Source organism: Neophocaena asiaeorientalis, unplaced genomic scaffold (genome assembly GCF_003031525.2).
Source record: "Neophocaena asiaeorientalis asiaeorientalis breed wild unplaced genomic scaffold, Neophocaena_asiaeorientalis_V1.1 scaffold450, whole genome shotgun sequence".
NCBI classification, from domain to species: Eukaryota; Metazoa; Chordata; class Mammalia; order Artiodactyla; family Phocoenidae; genus Neophocaena; species Neophocaena asiaeorientalis.
Window position 1 is genome coordinate 1541749 of NW_020175674.1, and position 16412 is coordinate 1558160.

A 16412-nucleotide genomic window follows, 5' to 3' on the forward strand; every position below is an offset into this window, starting at 1 on the left:
TTAATATGTTTCCATGCAGTTTATATGTTTAAAATAAAAGTTTTCTAGTAGCATAATTTCTCATCCTGAATGTAAATATTCTCAAAGTAGAAGTAAGTGGTTGTTAACTTGCAGTATTATTCAGTAAATATTTTTGTTAAAACCCTCAGTATTTTAAATCACAGAAAGTAGTTATGGATGAACCATGTTTTGGTTGTTTAAAGAATCAAAGGGAACATAATGGAAAGTTTCTCTTGTTGCTGTGCTACTCAGAACAAACTGATCTCATCCTGGTGAGGCTTTGTGGTGTGATTGACACCAAGGCTTCTGTGTAAGGTATGAAGACAATGCATCAACTCTGCCCAGAACACAAACATGTGGTTTATAAATCATGAGAATGGCTTCAAAAGAAAACATGGAGACAACTGAGTCCAAGGGCTTCTGAAATGAAGGCACCCATGTATCAGAGAGCAACAAAATAGTTTCAAAAGTAAGTGAACACTTTCCTGGGATAGTGGAGTTCCCTAACTCCTTCCTAGGCTCTGAAGAAGTCAGGGAATTCTAAGGTTGAAGAAGTTCAATAACTTGGTTTTTAATCCTCAGCCCGTAGTAATAGACAACAGAGATATAGATAGATATAGTGTGAATATAGATATATAGATGTCTGTGGTTAAGATATATTAATCAAAGAATAATGTTTAGCCAAAAATCTCTAATTCCAACCTACGGCTATTCAATTTTATGCAAAGGGCCAGAGTTATTTCTTATTTAATAATTAAATATTCTAATGTATGTCTTTCTATCAGATGGACAACTTAGACACTAAGTAGAAAGTATTCCTTACTTCCATAAATGATTCTTTTTACTTATTTTTATTCTGTGTTATGAGTTTAATCTCACATGTCTGAAATAACAAGACTGGAGGTGGGCAGAGCTCAGAAGTCTGAGGTGCAGCATGGGTTTCTTTGAACAATAATTAATCTCTATTCCAAGTAATTTGCATCATTCTATTCTCCAAATTTCTGGGAAATATTTACCCACCAATTGCAAGCCACAAAACAATGCAAAAGCACAAAAGAACAAAGAAACAAAAAAGATATAAAACCTACCCTGAGGGCTTCCCTGGTGGCGCAGTGGTTGAGACTCCGCCTGCCGATGCAGGGGTCATGGGTTTGTGCCCTGGTCCCGGAAGATCCCACATGCCGCGGAGCGGCTGGTCCCGTGAGCCATGGCCGCTGAGCCTGCACGTCTGGAGCCTGTGTTCTGCAACAGGAGAGGCCACAACAGTAAAAGGCCCGCGTACAGCAAAAAAAATAAATAAAAAAACAACCTACCCTGACAATAGGAGACGCTAGGAAATAGTCCTACAATTTCTTGCCTTAAGAAAATCTAAGAAATTTAAAGAAGAAAAGGTCGTGCAAAGTGAAAAGTATCCCATTTCAAGGAGAATCCAAAGAAAGCATTCATTACATGTAAACACTTTTATATTCTGATTCTTTTTAAAAAAAAAAAAGTAGATTCCAGAGACATTATTTGGTAATGATTGTGGATCAAATTTCTGACTCGAAAGAGCTCCATTTTCTATATCTTAGCTAAACTTACAGATTTGGCCATTTGATGAATGAGGCCCTCAAATTATAAGATTTTCATGAACTGCAGAACTGTGTCTTTAACAAAAATACTACGTAAGAAAAAAGAAGCTGAACTTAAGCACAACTCTCCTATCTGAGATTTTGCTAACCTCTGCTATACATAATAACTAAATTGGCTGGGAACTGAAGACTTGCTGCCCTTAATTTCACTTTTATGCAAAGGCGAGAATGTCATTCATTCAGTCATCAAAATTAAGACTTCTTGGTGCGGGGCGGGGCGGGGGGGAAGATGGCTGAGCAGGTGACCAAGTCGGGGGTGTTCGTGTGTCTGGGTAACATCTGTCTATTACCAACTGCAGAAGCAGTCTTCAGGAAACTTGTAACTGATCAAAGCGTTTCAGATACTTGGAGGATGGACAGTGCAGTGACGTCCACGTATGAACTAGGAAACCCTCCTGATTACCAGCGGGCAGGCTTGCATGAAGAAGCATGGCACTCCCATGAGTCACGTTGCCCGGCAGGTTACCAAAGAAGACTTTGCCGCTGCTTTTGACTGTATACTACGTATGGATGAAAGCAACCGTAGAGATTTGAATAGAAAAAGTAACCAAGTTAAAAACTGCAGAGCGAAAATTGAACTACTTGGGAGCTACGAGCCACAAAAACAACTCCTTTTTGAAGATCGCTATGACAGCAGTGATGTTCACTTTGAGACCATCTACCAGCAGTGCGTGCGGTGCTGCAGAGCTGCCCTGGAGAAGGTCCGCTGACCCGGGTCCAGTCCTGCGCGGCCCAAGCTCATCCCCACAGCCCGGGGGCTCAGTCAAGTGGCACAGTGCCACCCTTCCCTAGCTCAAGGCCACAGGCCTTTCTTCAGTTGACTCACGTTTCTTACCTTAAAAAATAATTGTAGATGGAAATAAGTTGTGTTTGGCGGAAGAATAAATAAAAATTTTTGCGTCAGACAGTTTACGAGGTGAAGAAGAATCAGAAAGCAATGCTCCCACTGTCCATTTTGGATGATGTGTGATGTTTGCCCGTCTGCTCAGGGTCAGGCAGTAGTCCGGGCAGAGTAAGTGCGTAAGTAAGCAAGTTGCTTCCACTTGAGTCATCTGTTCATGGAAGAAGCTGGAGGCCCTGCAGCCACAGCGGCCTTGCCCCGCTACCTCCATCTTCAGCAGAGTGTGGGTTCTCCTCCTTGGGGCTGCAGCCCCAAGACAGGTCCCCGTGTGGAGGACTAGATGAGCAACAGCTCTCCTCCACTCACTGTTTATAGCTGGCGACCCGAAATCCTGGGAGCACACAGGCACAGATCAGTCTGAGTGACGGTCGCTTAGAAGCAGGGAGAGTTCAGAGGAACGACTTCCAGTCCTCGGTATCGGGAGGGTCCCCGGTAGGAGACGTTGAGTCTTGAACCCACTTGGGCCTGAGGGATGTGCAAGGCAGCTTTCCCACCAGGCCACCAGGGGTGGCAGAGGCAGAAAAACGGGGAGGTCTTGGCAAGAAAACTGAGCAGGGCTTCCCTGGTGGTGCAGTGGTTGAGAGTCCGCCTGCCGATGCAGGGGACGCGGGTTCGTGCCCCGGTCCGGGAGGGAGGATCCCACATGCCGCGGAGCGGCTGAGCCCGTGAGCCATGGCCGCTGAGCCTGCGCGTCCGGAGCCTGTGCTCTGCAACGGGAGAGGCCACGACAGTGAGAGGTCCGTGTACCGCAAAAAAAAAAAAAAAGAAAGAAAAGAAAACTGAGCAAACTTGTGTCTGGCTTCCTGTGGAATTGCTCCATGAGATTCTTATCCTGAAAACTTGAGAGGTTAAGTGCATTGAGAATTTGATAATGGTATCCCTAAAAAGTAAAGAATTGAGAAAAAATGTTTAACTGCAACTAGAACATAGGAAAGTAAGGCACTTCAAAAGTTATACCCTAGTGCCCTAATCATTCAGTAATTGCTTAATAATCTCAAAGTAAAGAAATTTCTTACTCTTTTCTGTTCCTTCATGTTCATAAATAAATCTCGACAGTTTGCTTTCTTTAATGTTTATATATATATATATATATATAACTTAAATACGGATTCTCAGACAAATCCTAGGATTCTTAAGTTGACTTTATCCTTACAGCTGTATCCAGACTAGGAGTCATATGAACAGAGAAACTCATTGCTGAATTCACTTGTCTTTTAAAAATTAGATCCAATCAGATTGGTTCAAAATATATCTACCTGTACAAATCTGGAGCTTCTTGGAAGTCTTAAGGTCACTCTTAGTTTAGTGTTTCCATTACAAAGTCATACAGGAAATACAGATGCAACCCTTATTTGAAATATTCACTAACAAATCAGGTTCTATCTTAAGAAATATGTCAAAATATATAGCGCCACTCTCTTTAAAAAATGCTGATTTCATTGTCCCTTACAAGAATTCACAGCCTTCCCATTTTATTTATGTATGCCTTTTATATTCTGTGCCATTCTGCCAGTATTTCAATCTCTTCATAGATTTGTAACTCACGAATTCCCAATGATGAACTTTTTCGGAAGTAAAGAGTCACTTTGAAGATTTCATTATAACAACAACAACAAAAAAGACTTCTCACTTTTCTTAAGAGGCCCTTATTCTACTTTCGGACTGGTTGTTTATTATAAACATCTGCCCTTACTAAGTATCCTAGCCATACCAGATAATATCCGGTGGACACATCTGTGAAATTTCAGCTGCCAGTGCTTATTAAAAACCATTTTGGAAAATATATTTAGAGTCGTTAGAAGTAAACATTACCACTGTAGTTCTCATGTCATGTCTTAATCTCTAATACCATTCTCCACTTGGACAAATAGCTGATTCCAAGACTGGGGCAGGGATGGTGCAGGTGAGTCTGAGATGTGTTGTGACAGGAAGCGAGAAGCTTTCAAAGGTTAGTGGGTTGGTCATAGGATATGAGAGCTAATACGAAGGGGCTCCCACTGGCTAAAGTTGTGAACTTTCGAACAACACAAAGAATAATGATTCTAGTAAATTAACACACATGGATCCCCTGGAAATCCAGAATATTATGCTCAGGAAAAGATGCCAGAAAATTCAGCTGTCATTCTCTAAGGTGTCTTCTGAGCCACCTTCATAGTTCAAAGTGAAAGAGTTAAGTAGGTATCCTGATTTTCCTGTAGAAACTGTACTTCAAGGTAACTAAATAGACTAATTGGACCCATTCTTCTATGGCCTGGAGAAATGCCAGTAGATAAATATCAAATGATAGAAAAAATATTCATTCATTTAAGGATTACCAATTTTCATTAAAACATTCGATAAATTGTTGATGGAGAACTGTACACTTATGTAGTGACAAAGCAACACTCTACTGATTACTTACACAGTTGAATGAGAGAACACGTCTGTACAAAGAGGGGATCAGGCTTTCATCACCCTAATCCACAGGTCAGTCTCAGCACTGCTAAGTGTGGGACAACCAGATATAATGTGTTTCCTGATTTGATACACCATGAAGGACACAGCATTACCCATGGTGTGTTCCAGCCAAAATTGTTTAATTGGAATTCATTCCAGTTCATTAGGAAATATAGGAGGTTTTCTATAAGAGAACAGCCACATAAATCCAGAAGATAAAATATATAGGACAACTAGCACAGTTTCTTCAGCAAGTCAGTGTCATGATAAAAAGCACCGTTCTAGATTAACAAACTTTAAATGACATAAAAACAAGATTCAGTTCATGGACCTGGACTGGATTCTGGTTTCAACAAACCATTTATATAAAGGACATTTGGGGGGAAGTTGGGAAACGGAATGTGGACTGGTTTTTAGAAGACAAAACTTTTTGACATGAAAAATTAAATATTTTAACTAACAATGTAACTGGAAAAAGCAATTTACAAAACATTATGCGTTATATGACTTTTTTTTTTTACATCTTTATTGGAGTATAATTGCTTTAAATGGTGTTAGTTTCTGCTTTATAACAAAGTGAATCTGCTATACATATACATATATCCCCGTATCTCTTCCCTCTTGCGTCTCCCTCCCTCCCACCCTCCCTATCCCACCCCTCTAGGTGGTCACAAAGCACCGAGCTGATCTCCCTGTGCTATGCGGCTGCTTCCCACTAGCTATCTATTTTACAGTTTTTGCAAGGCACACTGATCATTTTTTCTGGGTAGGGGTAAAATGTCTTCTTTCTTATTCTTATGTATCTGTATCATTTGATTTTCTACAATATACATATACTACTGTGTAATAACAAGAGATGATTTTTAATTAGAAAATACTTATGGCCCTAAGAATATGCAGTCCCTTCACGTATGCTGTAACTAATTGGTCTAATTTTTCCCTTGAAACACACCATATCATCTCAGAGCTAAATATATGGGCCAAATTATTCAGTGCCCACTCCCAACTATGGCAACAGAAACGCTTTCTCTCAATGATATGGCTGATTCATGTACTCACCTTCCTCCAAAGGATATATTCAAACAGCACAATATGTAACTGCCTCAGTATGGTGTCATTAGGGATTTTAGGCTGTTTGTGAGTGCCTCTGGGGGAAAACTCAAGTCTCCATATCAGAAATATCGATGCTTCTCATTACCCATTAGTTGGCTTCTCTATAATGGACGCTGACATTTATAATTATCTTTCACTTTTCCTTTGCCCTCTAGGAAACTCAGAGCCACATTCCTGGTCATTCTCCAGGCACTCTTCAGGATGATGTGTTATGGGCATCAGTCTTGCTGCTGTCTTTATTAATTCCTTACCCAGCTTTTCTCCTAACCCAGATCTGTTCAATTGTTTGATTTTTTTTTTTTAGCTGCATATGTTAATTTGGTTAAGATCTTTTACAGAAAGACATGGGGTGTTGATTAATTAAGACTGACAGGCAACAAAATCTAAGAAGTATTCTAGCCAAATCACTCTGGCTCACTGACCTCAGTCCTATTTCTGATCCAGTCTAGTCATAGGAAAGTTACTTCCCTGGCCTTCATCGTGTCAGCTCCCTGTGGGAATATCTTCCACACTACAATGTAAAAATGATTCCCTAAACGTTCATTGAAAGCCAACATTGTGGAAACAGCCCTATGAAGACATTTTCTGCATGACTGGTAAAGCTGCTGTAGAAGACACTGCTTATTATATTCCTCAATAACAAAGTCAGAGAATTCAACATTTTCTTTTCATTGCTCCCTCTGGAGATTCTGTGAGAGTCTACTTCAGAGAAAGATTTCCATCCACGAGAAACTGCTTTTTCCTTGCCAGGAGTCATAATACATACATCACCAAAATTGGATCTAAAGATAAGTGCTTCAGTCCAGTTTCACAAGTCTCAATCTAAACATTCCCGATTTATCATCAGTTTTCAGCGTTGCCACACAGCCATTTTGGCAGCCCGAGGACATGATCTGGGAATTGAGCTAAATTTGTAAAAGAACTAATACGTGGAAAGTCTTACCTTTGCAATAAATGCAGACTTCAAAATGATCATCACACAATGAAACCATAGTACTAAGAGAGACGGTGAATACAACAAAAAGTGATCTATAAACACTTAGCTGGAACTTACAAGTTGAATCTTACTGTTGGGTAAATAATGAAGAATGAGGTAATGAAGTTTTCTGTCCAATGTGTAAAAAGAATTAATAAAGCTGCTCATGTAAAGTCTCAAAAAAATGAAGAACTCATCAACTGGAAAAAAGACAAAATTTAAATCGAAAGAATAGGCCAGTTAATAAACTGTTAGGGCACACGACTGAATAAACTATTTCTTTGTAATCACTATGTAAAGTTTTAAATTAAGCTAATAATAAAGAACACTGGCTTTGGAGGTAGGAGGATATGAGCCTGGATGCTGGCTGTGTCCTTTACTAGCTTTGTGACCTTAATGAAAGCAAATTAATTAGCATCTTTTAACCCATTTTCTCCATCTGGTATTGTAGTTAATAATACTCCTACTTGGCAGAATTAATGTGATGCTTCTACGACACACTGCATAAAAATTGTTTAGTCCAGTGGCTGGAACGTAATATGTGCTTGGTAATTAATATTGCAGTGTCTGCAATGATCACTAAAAGACGGCTGCATTTATAAGACCATGAAAGTCCAAGGTATTTATTTTCTTTGTGAATCCAAAATTTCTTTCCTTTGATAATGTACCATAAAGAATTTTGTATCTATATCTGGAGTCATTATGAAAGCAATCAAAGAAGAGTTGTAAAAACACGGGCCAGCAAAACTGAATATTGCAGAAAATAAATAACCACTTAAGAGAAAATGTTATAAATATACTTGGAAAACATACTAGAAATGGAACAAGTGTTAAATGTAATCATGAAGAAGTGACAGACATTTATAGGTTATTTTGATAGCATATGGTTGTTTCATACATGTTTCAAAGATATGTGTGATTCTGTGTGTACTATGTGTTTTAGCTGCCCAGGTAAATAAAAATATTCCTGTAGAATGGAAGTCATGAGACCAGATCTTCTATTTCTAGGATGCATGTCACTTTCCTCCTAACTTCTAGCAAGCAAACACACCAATGCCTACACACACACACACACACACACACACACACACACACACACACTCAGCAGATTTTTGTATCATGAAAGTTCAACAAGGCACTTTGGGTTGATGGTAGATTTATCTAATCCAAGAAACACTACAATGGTTTTAATTTTTTCTACCTATAGTTCAATTTCCTAATTTCAGATTATGTATTATTCATAAAGAATTTTTGCTGAATAGATAAAGATAACGCCATTTAGTGAGAGAGTTAACACAGAGGAACAGGTTTGGTGGTTAATGAAGAATTCTGAAGTTTGTTTGGAACATGTTAATTTGAGGATCCAACTAGTTTTTACCTCTCTTTTGAACATGTTAATCTGGAGATCCTACTAGCCATCCATGTGTAGTTCTTAAATAGGCAGGTGCATATGAATCTAAACTTTAGAAGGTCTAGACAAGAGATATAAATCTGAGAGTTTTAAGCATATAATAATATCTAACATTTATTGAGAACTTAGTACAAGTCACACACTGTTAATATAATCCTCACAATAATTGCATAACTAAAGCACTATTATCCTAATTATATGGATGAAGAAACTGAGATACAGAAAAGTCATCTGCCCAAGGTCACATAGCTAGAAAATAGCGGAGCCGGGATGCGTATGCAGATACGTGGCTCCTCAGCCATGCCCCAGGTTGGATGGAAAAGAATAGAAAACTTTGAGTAAAACCAAGGATCCATGGGGTCATTCATGGCAAAATATGAAAATTCTTCAAGAAGGGGAAAATGTTTCAACTGGGCTGAATCCTACTGTGAGGGTGATAAACATGAGGACCAAGCAAGGCCACCGAAGTTGGCTCCATGGAGATACTGACCTCCTCAGAAGTGCACTTGGTCTCTGCAGAGGTATGGGTTCAGGTACCAGACTGGAAAGGGCTGAAAGCGGTTGGAGATCAGGAAGTGGGGACAGTAACTGCAGAATACGACTTTAGAAGTCTTACCATGGATGGGAACAGAAAGAGGGTGTGTGCGAGAGTTGTTTTTTTTTTTTTTTTTCAGTTGGTGGTAATGGGAGAGTGGGTAACAGGAAGAGAAGGATCTTAAGAGAGGATGGGAGGGCTTCCCTGGTGGCGCAGTGGTTGAGAGTCCGCCTGCCGATGCGGGGGACGCGGGTTCGTGCTCCGGTCCGGGAAGATCCCACGTGCAGCGGAGCAACTAAGCCCGTGAGCCATGGCCGCTGAGCCTGCGCATCCAGAGCCTGTGCTCCGCAACGGGAGACGCCACAACAGTGAGAGGCCCGCGTACTGCAAAAAAAAAAAAAAAAAAAAAGAGAGAGAGAATGGGAAAAGGGATGCTAAGAACAAGTAGAAGGATTGGCTGTGATCAAAGAAGGGCTACTTCCCTTATGAAAATAGGGGCGAAGAAAGAGGAGTGGGTGCAGATGCATTAAAGAGAAATGATTTGGTGGAAGGAAGATGAGAGAGATTCCAAATTAATCTGTATTGTCTGCATTATAATTAAGTGTGAACTGAGATCATCAGCTGAGAATTAAAGTGAAAAGGTGTGAGACAGGAAAAAAAGAAGAGAATGTAATGTCATCTCCCTGAATGGGAAAGTAAGCTTTACAAAGAACAATATTGATGGCTGGGCAGGGTTGAGAGCCAGTTTCAGGGGTGAAATCATGAATTCAAAGAGAAACCAATAAAACAGTTGTGTGATTTTTTGCAGCAATATTTACTTGTTCTGGTGCAAGCAGGGAAACGAGGAAGATGACGATGATAATATTCACTGAGAACTTACTTTGTGCCATTTTTCTAAATGATTTACATATGATGAACTTTAAACAACCCTGGGTGGAAACATTACAAACAAAATATCAAAGAGGGAGGAAAGGGTTGAACGGTTCATGCAACCAAGTGACTTTAACTGTAGACCCGCAGTGAGAAGATGGGGCATGGTATCAGCAGCTGTAATTACTCCAGGTGAACTAGGAGAAATGATTTGGAAACAGCCATGGGACATTGGAAAACAATGTCCCACTTCCTGGCCCTGAGATACATCGCTCCAAGGGAAATCAGTATCCTCGAGGACAGCCAGATTTTTAATTTAGTGAGGAGGTAGAAAGAGCATTCAGAGGAGATGCTAAAGATGCAGTGGGATTGCTAAACAGAGATAGAGAGTTCCAGAAGATACAGGCACAGGTTTAAGAGAAAGAGAAGAAAAGGAGATTGGATTCAATCTGATGATGGCTAGAGTAGGGTGGGAAGGAAAGGCTGGGTGTGAGGAATAATGGAGCTGGCTCTGAAAGTATCTCAGAGGACTGGTAGAACTAAGTTTTAGCATCTGATATGGAATGCTCAGCCCAATGGCCATATCATAAGTCAGAGTCTGATCAAGAAAACAAGAATTATTTCAGGTATTTTGAGCAGGAAGGGATTTAATTCTGGGAATTAGAGATGTCAAAAACTGTTGGAAGGCTAGGGCTGTGCAGGCATCTCAGGGAGACAGCACTGATGGTCTCAGTTGCCTGCAGCAGTGGAGGGGGTCACTCTCAGGACACCAGACTTTACATTGAAATAGTGCCTTGGCTTCTCCCTGACTCCCAAGTCGAATATAAATGCCTCCCATCAACAAAATTTAAATAGGAACCTTGCTGACAGGAAGTCTGGAAAATGTACTTTCCAGGATTCAAGTCCCTGAACACAGAAGAGAGAGGTGAAGGGGAAATAGCACCAAGTTACCAACAAAAAATCCTTCAAACGACCTGACGCGACTGACATGGCCTCTCCGGCTCTCCTGCCCGACCTCTCCTGGAATTACAGCGCGTAAATGCTGGCCTGGCCATCACCCATCCCCTTATACTGTCCCAGCCCATCTAAGCAACCACAGAGTTCAATCAGTGCTGCCTCTTCTCTTTGTCACCACGTTCTGTTGGCACTGAGCTGTATCTCCCCTCCATGCCTTCACCCTTCCTGTTCCCTCTGGATTCCTCCTCCAAAGCCAGCACCCCCTTCTTGGGCTCCTTCCTACTCTTTCTTCAGATATCATCTTGGTGTCACTCCCAAAAGCCTCCCCTCATATCCACCCGAGAGGTTTAGATGCCCCTCTCATGTGTTTTCATAATGTTTCTCCCATGAGAACTCATAGTACATTTTTAACTAGGTTGCTTGTTAAGTTATCTCTCTCTTCCACACAGAGAGACTGGGGCTCTGTTAGGACAGAGATGATAGCTTCCTCGTTCTTATTGTGGCCTCAGTGCCTTTCATAACATAGGTCCTTAACACATATCTGTGGAAGAAAGGAAGATAGGTTTATGGACTGAATTTTGTTCACCCCAAATTCATATGTTGAAGCACTAACCCCTAATATGACTGTATTTAGAGATAGAGCCTTTAAAGAGGAAATTAAGGTTAAAGGTATCAAAAGGATGGGGCCCTAATCCAATAGAAATGGTGTCCTTATAAGAAGAGGAAGAGACATCAGAGATGTGCTTGCCACATTAGAAAAGGCCATGTGAGGACACAGCAAGAAGGTGGCCACCTGCAAAGCAAGGTGAGCGGTCTCAGGAGAAACCAAACCTTAGAACAGCAGAATCTTGGAGTTCTAGCCTTCAGAACCGTAAGAAAATAAATGTCTGTTGTTTAAGCCCTCCCGTCTGTGGTATTTTTTTTTTATGGCAGCCCTGGCAGATTAGTACAGATAGGGAAGAAAAAGAAGGGAAAAAAGGAAGGGAAGAGAGAAGGAAATTGATAGGACCTAGCTTTTATTTCTTGATTAGATTCATTGATGTAATATAGTCTGTTTTCAAAATCCACGCATCTAGAACACATCATTTACTTTGTTTGTAAGGAATTCCTGGTATATTTATTTATACCACTCGTTTATATTCCCACTGATGTGAAACTAAGCTCTAAGAAAATACACTGCCCATATCAAGAAAAATTGGCAACTATTTTCTTTTTTTTTAAAGTAATTTCACAGAATAGCGGATCCTTGAAGGGTAAGATTTCCAACTGGAAGAAAAGGTAAAAGTGTTTCCCTATTCTGGGCCTCTCCTATATGACCCAACTCCAAAACAAATGCAAATCAAATTATCAAATACACCAAACCTCCTGTGTTCCAGGCCCAAGTTTAAGTTTCCCAAGAAGAAGTTTTTAATGAGTTATTAAAAATGTGATGAGTCCAACTTATTATTTTTCTAGGTACTCTGCTTTTTAACAGTGGAATCTGTATTTTCCCTGCCCAATATGATAGCTACTAACTGCATGCAGCTATTTAAATTTAAGCTTAATTAAAATTAAGTGGGCTTCCCTGGTGGCACAGTGGTTGAGAGTCCGCCTGCCAATGCAGGGGACACGGGTTCGTGCCCCGGTCCGGGAAGACTCCACATGCCACACAGTGGATGGACTCGTGAGCCATGGCTGCTGAGCCTGCGCGTCCAGAGCCTGTGCTCTGCAACGGGACAGGCCACAACAGTGAGAGGCCTGCATACCGCAAAAAAAAAATTAAGTGAAATTTAAGATTCACTTCATCAATTCACTTCCTCAACATTTCCCTAATGTCTACCATATTGGGCAGCCCAAATGTAGAATATTTCCATCATAACAGAAAGTTCTATTAGATGGTTCTGCACTAGATCAATAGTTTAACACAAAGGAATATCTCTGAGGGTAGGAATTTCAGACAGGTAGACTATGAGTATTGGCCTCCTTGCTCCCTTCCTTTCTGATCCCCTTTAACAGTAAGGTAGGTTTTTATTACACATATTAGAAAACTCATTTCAAATTGACATAAACAATATAGGATTTTATTTACTCACATAACTTGAAAATTCACAGGGAATTCAGGCATGGTTTAATCAGGGTGCTGGCTCCATTTTTCTCTAATTCTTTCACAGTCTTCTATTAACACTTAAACCTTAGCCTAATTTCTCTCCATTTTTACAAATGGTTACAGCAGTTCCAGGCTGTGCATCTGTATCCACACCACTGAGATAAAGAGATTTTCTCTTCATCCTACCTTAGAATAGATGCCATTTATTTCACCTATTCCCTCTGCTTGGCCCAATAAATCTTAAGCAACACAGTATCCAAGTAAGTAACATTGATAGTCAAAGGGCTGGCTACTGAGCCAATCATCATGGCAACTGTGTCATATGAGGCAGATTTGCTTAGGTCTGTGAGGACTCACTCTGGGAACTGGGATAGAGTCAATACCCCAACACACACTCCAAAAAAACTGTGCAGCTATGCAATAGGGGTGGGTAGTTCTCCAAAAGAAAATGCCATTGCAAAGGGAAGGAATGGATGCCGGGCAGGCACCCAACACATGTGCCCCTATGCCATCATATAATATATTAGGTTTCTAGAGGTTTAAAACTAACTCACCTTTCATCTTGAGAGATACGTTGAGTCCAAAACTGCAAAAGCTCAGAGATTTTAGCCTACCTATAAGCTTACAAGTTAGCCTGCCATGGTGACATATACGTGTGTGCGTGTGTGTGTGTGTATGTGTGTGTGTGTGTTTGTACTGACAGAAACGTCAGCTCTCTGGGTCAGAGAACAGACCATTTATCACTTACAGCAAGAAAAGCAGCCAGAGTAGCATCTTGCATTTTTTCCCCACAGGGTGACACAGTGGAGACAAGATGTTCCCCTGCACAGGCGGCAGGCTTTGCACCACAGGAAAGGATCCTTGAAGTTAAGAAACACATAGCTTATATCAGGTGGCTGCACCTGCCCCCCTCAGCAGAGCAAAGAGAGAGAGAGAGAATGCTTTACAACCCTGGAAGGTAAGCAAATGTCTCTCTGGGAAAGGTAAGTTTCTTCAACTCTCTGGAGAAATTCACAGCCTCTAGCTTCCAAGACTTTTGCTATTCAAACAAGCCCCTTGCTCAGAAAACCCAGACCGTGCAGAAATGTGAGAATATCCATGGAGAACTGACTTCCATAAAGGACATTAGCAAATTCACCTTCAGTTTGCCATCCTCACCGCTAAGTTTGAGACTGTTTCCTCAGACATTTACTATAACAATGTTATCAATTTTCTCTTAGTTTGCCATTCTTAGGTAAAATTTTATCTCAAAATTTGACTAAAACAAAAATTTGTGGTTTTGCCTTAATTTATATTTCTTATTAATTAAAATCTACATGTCTTTTTTTCTTTTTGTTAAACTTCCAGCTTATTCCTTTGCCCATTTTTCTAGTGTGCTTTGTCATTTAGCATGAATTTATAGAATTTTAAATAATCTTTCCCTGGGGTCCTCCGAAAGCATAGTCTGGGAAAATGGTTAATGTAGGCATGATTTATTTAGGAATATGATCTCAGAAAACAAGGATGAAGGACAGGAGAGTATATGTGGAAGAAGAGAGAGCCAATACAAAGGGTAATTTTCAAGTTGTGGTGGGCAGAAACCCACAGATTTCCTAAGGAGCGTTATAGGATGGATGTGTATCAGGAAGGAAAGAGGAAGGACTTATCTCTAGGCTCCTGTACCCCACTGGTCAAGTCTTGCCTTGCTGAGTGCAAATGCTTTCACACTTCCTGGCACTGGTGTATGTCTGAGTTCCGGATGGTTTCTGTTGGTCCCCAAACCTCAGTGTCAGTGAAGCCTCAGGGCAAGAAGGGAGAGGCATACAACATGGGGCTGGGATGAGCTGATTTCTGGTTATATCTGCTCAAAAGCAGTCCAGAACTAGTCACCACAGCCATGTACAGACTGTGAAATGAGGCTGAAGGGATGTAAAATTGTGCAGAAGCAGTATCCGGTAGCACTTGGGTGCACCACTTGTAGCCCTTGGGTTCCCCCCAGATCCGGTTTATCACTGAGTCCCCAGAAGACAGAACTCTTTTCCAGTTTCCCTATCAATGAAACGTCTGTTCTCCGTATTCTTCTCTCCTTGCTCCAGGTTTAAATTAGGGTAGGAAAATCCTGCCATATCTTCTCTGGAATTCCACTCCTGAAGTTCTATTTCAGCATCACAGACAGATAACGATGTCCAGTTAGTATCACTCTGAATTTCTGGCAAATATCTCAATGGTTCCCGTGAAACATTTCCAGAAGCCATCTTTTTATTCTAAATTTTTCTCTGTTTTCTGCATCTAGACAATAAATTGTACTTATTAGAGTCCATTTGTACAAATAACAAATAATTTTTAGAGGTCCTAAATGTACTCTCAGGCAGCCCATAAAGTCCCATAAGTAAGTTTGACAAAAGGCCAAACATACTGCTTTTACTGTTTGTTTACAAATTGGTTTCAATTTCAAGATTCAAAGGGATGGAACCTACAATGTAATTGTCATTACTACAAATTATGGATACCCCTGGGAAGGAAGCTCTACTCAAAGCCATGTCTACAATAACTCAGTCAATGATTGAGGTCCAACCAAATACCTCACTACCAGAGTAAAGATCATCTAGTCCCTGAACTAAACTGAGAATCCAGCTGGAGAAGCAGAATGAAGTCAAACCTAGAGTTGTCCAGTCCATCCTTCTTTCATGCAGACCTTGGGAAATCTTTAAACATGAAATGCAAGGATTTGCCTCAGGCTAAGGCAGTTTGTCTTGGCCTGAATTCAAGAGGTAAGGCTCTGGAGAACCTTTACATCACATGATATTTTCTTTGCAGAACCAGATTTAACAGGGTTCGGTGAAGATCTGTCAGGACTGCACTAGCTCTGGGCTTCCCCGTTAGATTCCTTCCCATTTTACAACAGTCCAAGAAAATATGGTTGCCTTTGACTGATTTGTCTGGGCTCTCCCTTCTTAACTGGGCGTTAGGAATGTAGTTTATGGGTCTAATTGAGCACCCTGAACCTTTGTTGGAAGTCAAGTATCTACCCACAGACCAGGCAGAGGTCCCCTGAGGCTCGCTCAAAGCCAGCACACATGTCCAGGAACAGACTCAACTAAAGCCCCAGGCAGGACCCCAGAAACAGAGGAGAAAAACTCCAACCTTTTTCAACTGGTCATAAATATGCAGCCTAATTTTCCTGCAGCTCACTTTTTAGGTTTTCAGGAAGAGGGCTAATTCAGCCTCCACAATTACATCAGAGGAAGGAAGTTCTGGAGGAGACCTGAGCTTCTACCCCTAACTCAACAGCAGTACCATGATATTCAAAGTTACCCTACCCTGACACACACACACACACACACACACACAAAGCCTTCCACCCTCCCTTCCATTCCAAACGGCCTTGGAAAATAATAAAATAAAATGAAAATCCAGTGACAGAAGGAAGGAAACACATGGGAGTGGGGTGTTCTTCACTGCTCTTGCGATCCATACCCAGGCATTGATTTTTTACCTGCTCACTTATATGGTGCTG

The 16412-nt window shown here is 40.9% G+C and overlaps 1 pseudogene; it reads left to right on the forward strand.

Moving 5' to 3' along the window:
* The first annotated feature begins 1860 nt into the window (after window positions 1-1860).
* Window positions 1861-2341, forward strand: LOC112390827 (low molecular weight phosphotyrosine protein phosphatase pseudogene; annotated as a pseudogene).
* The last annotated feature ends 14071 nt before the right edge of the window (window positions 2342-16412 follow it).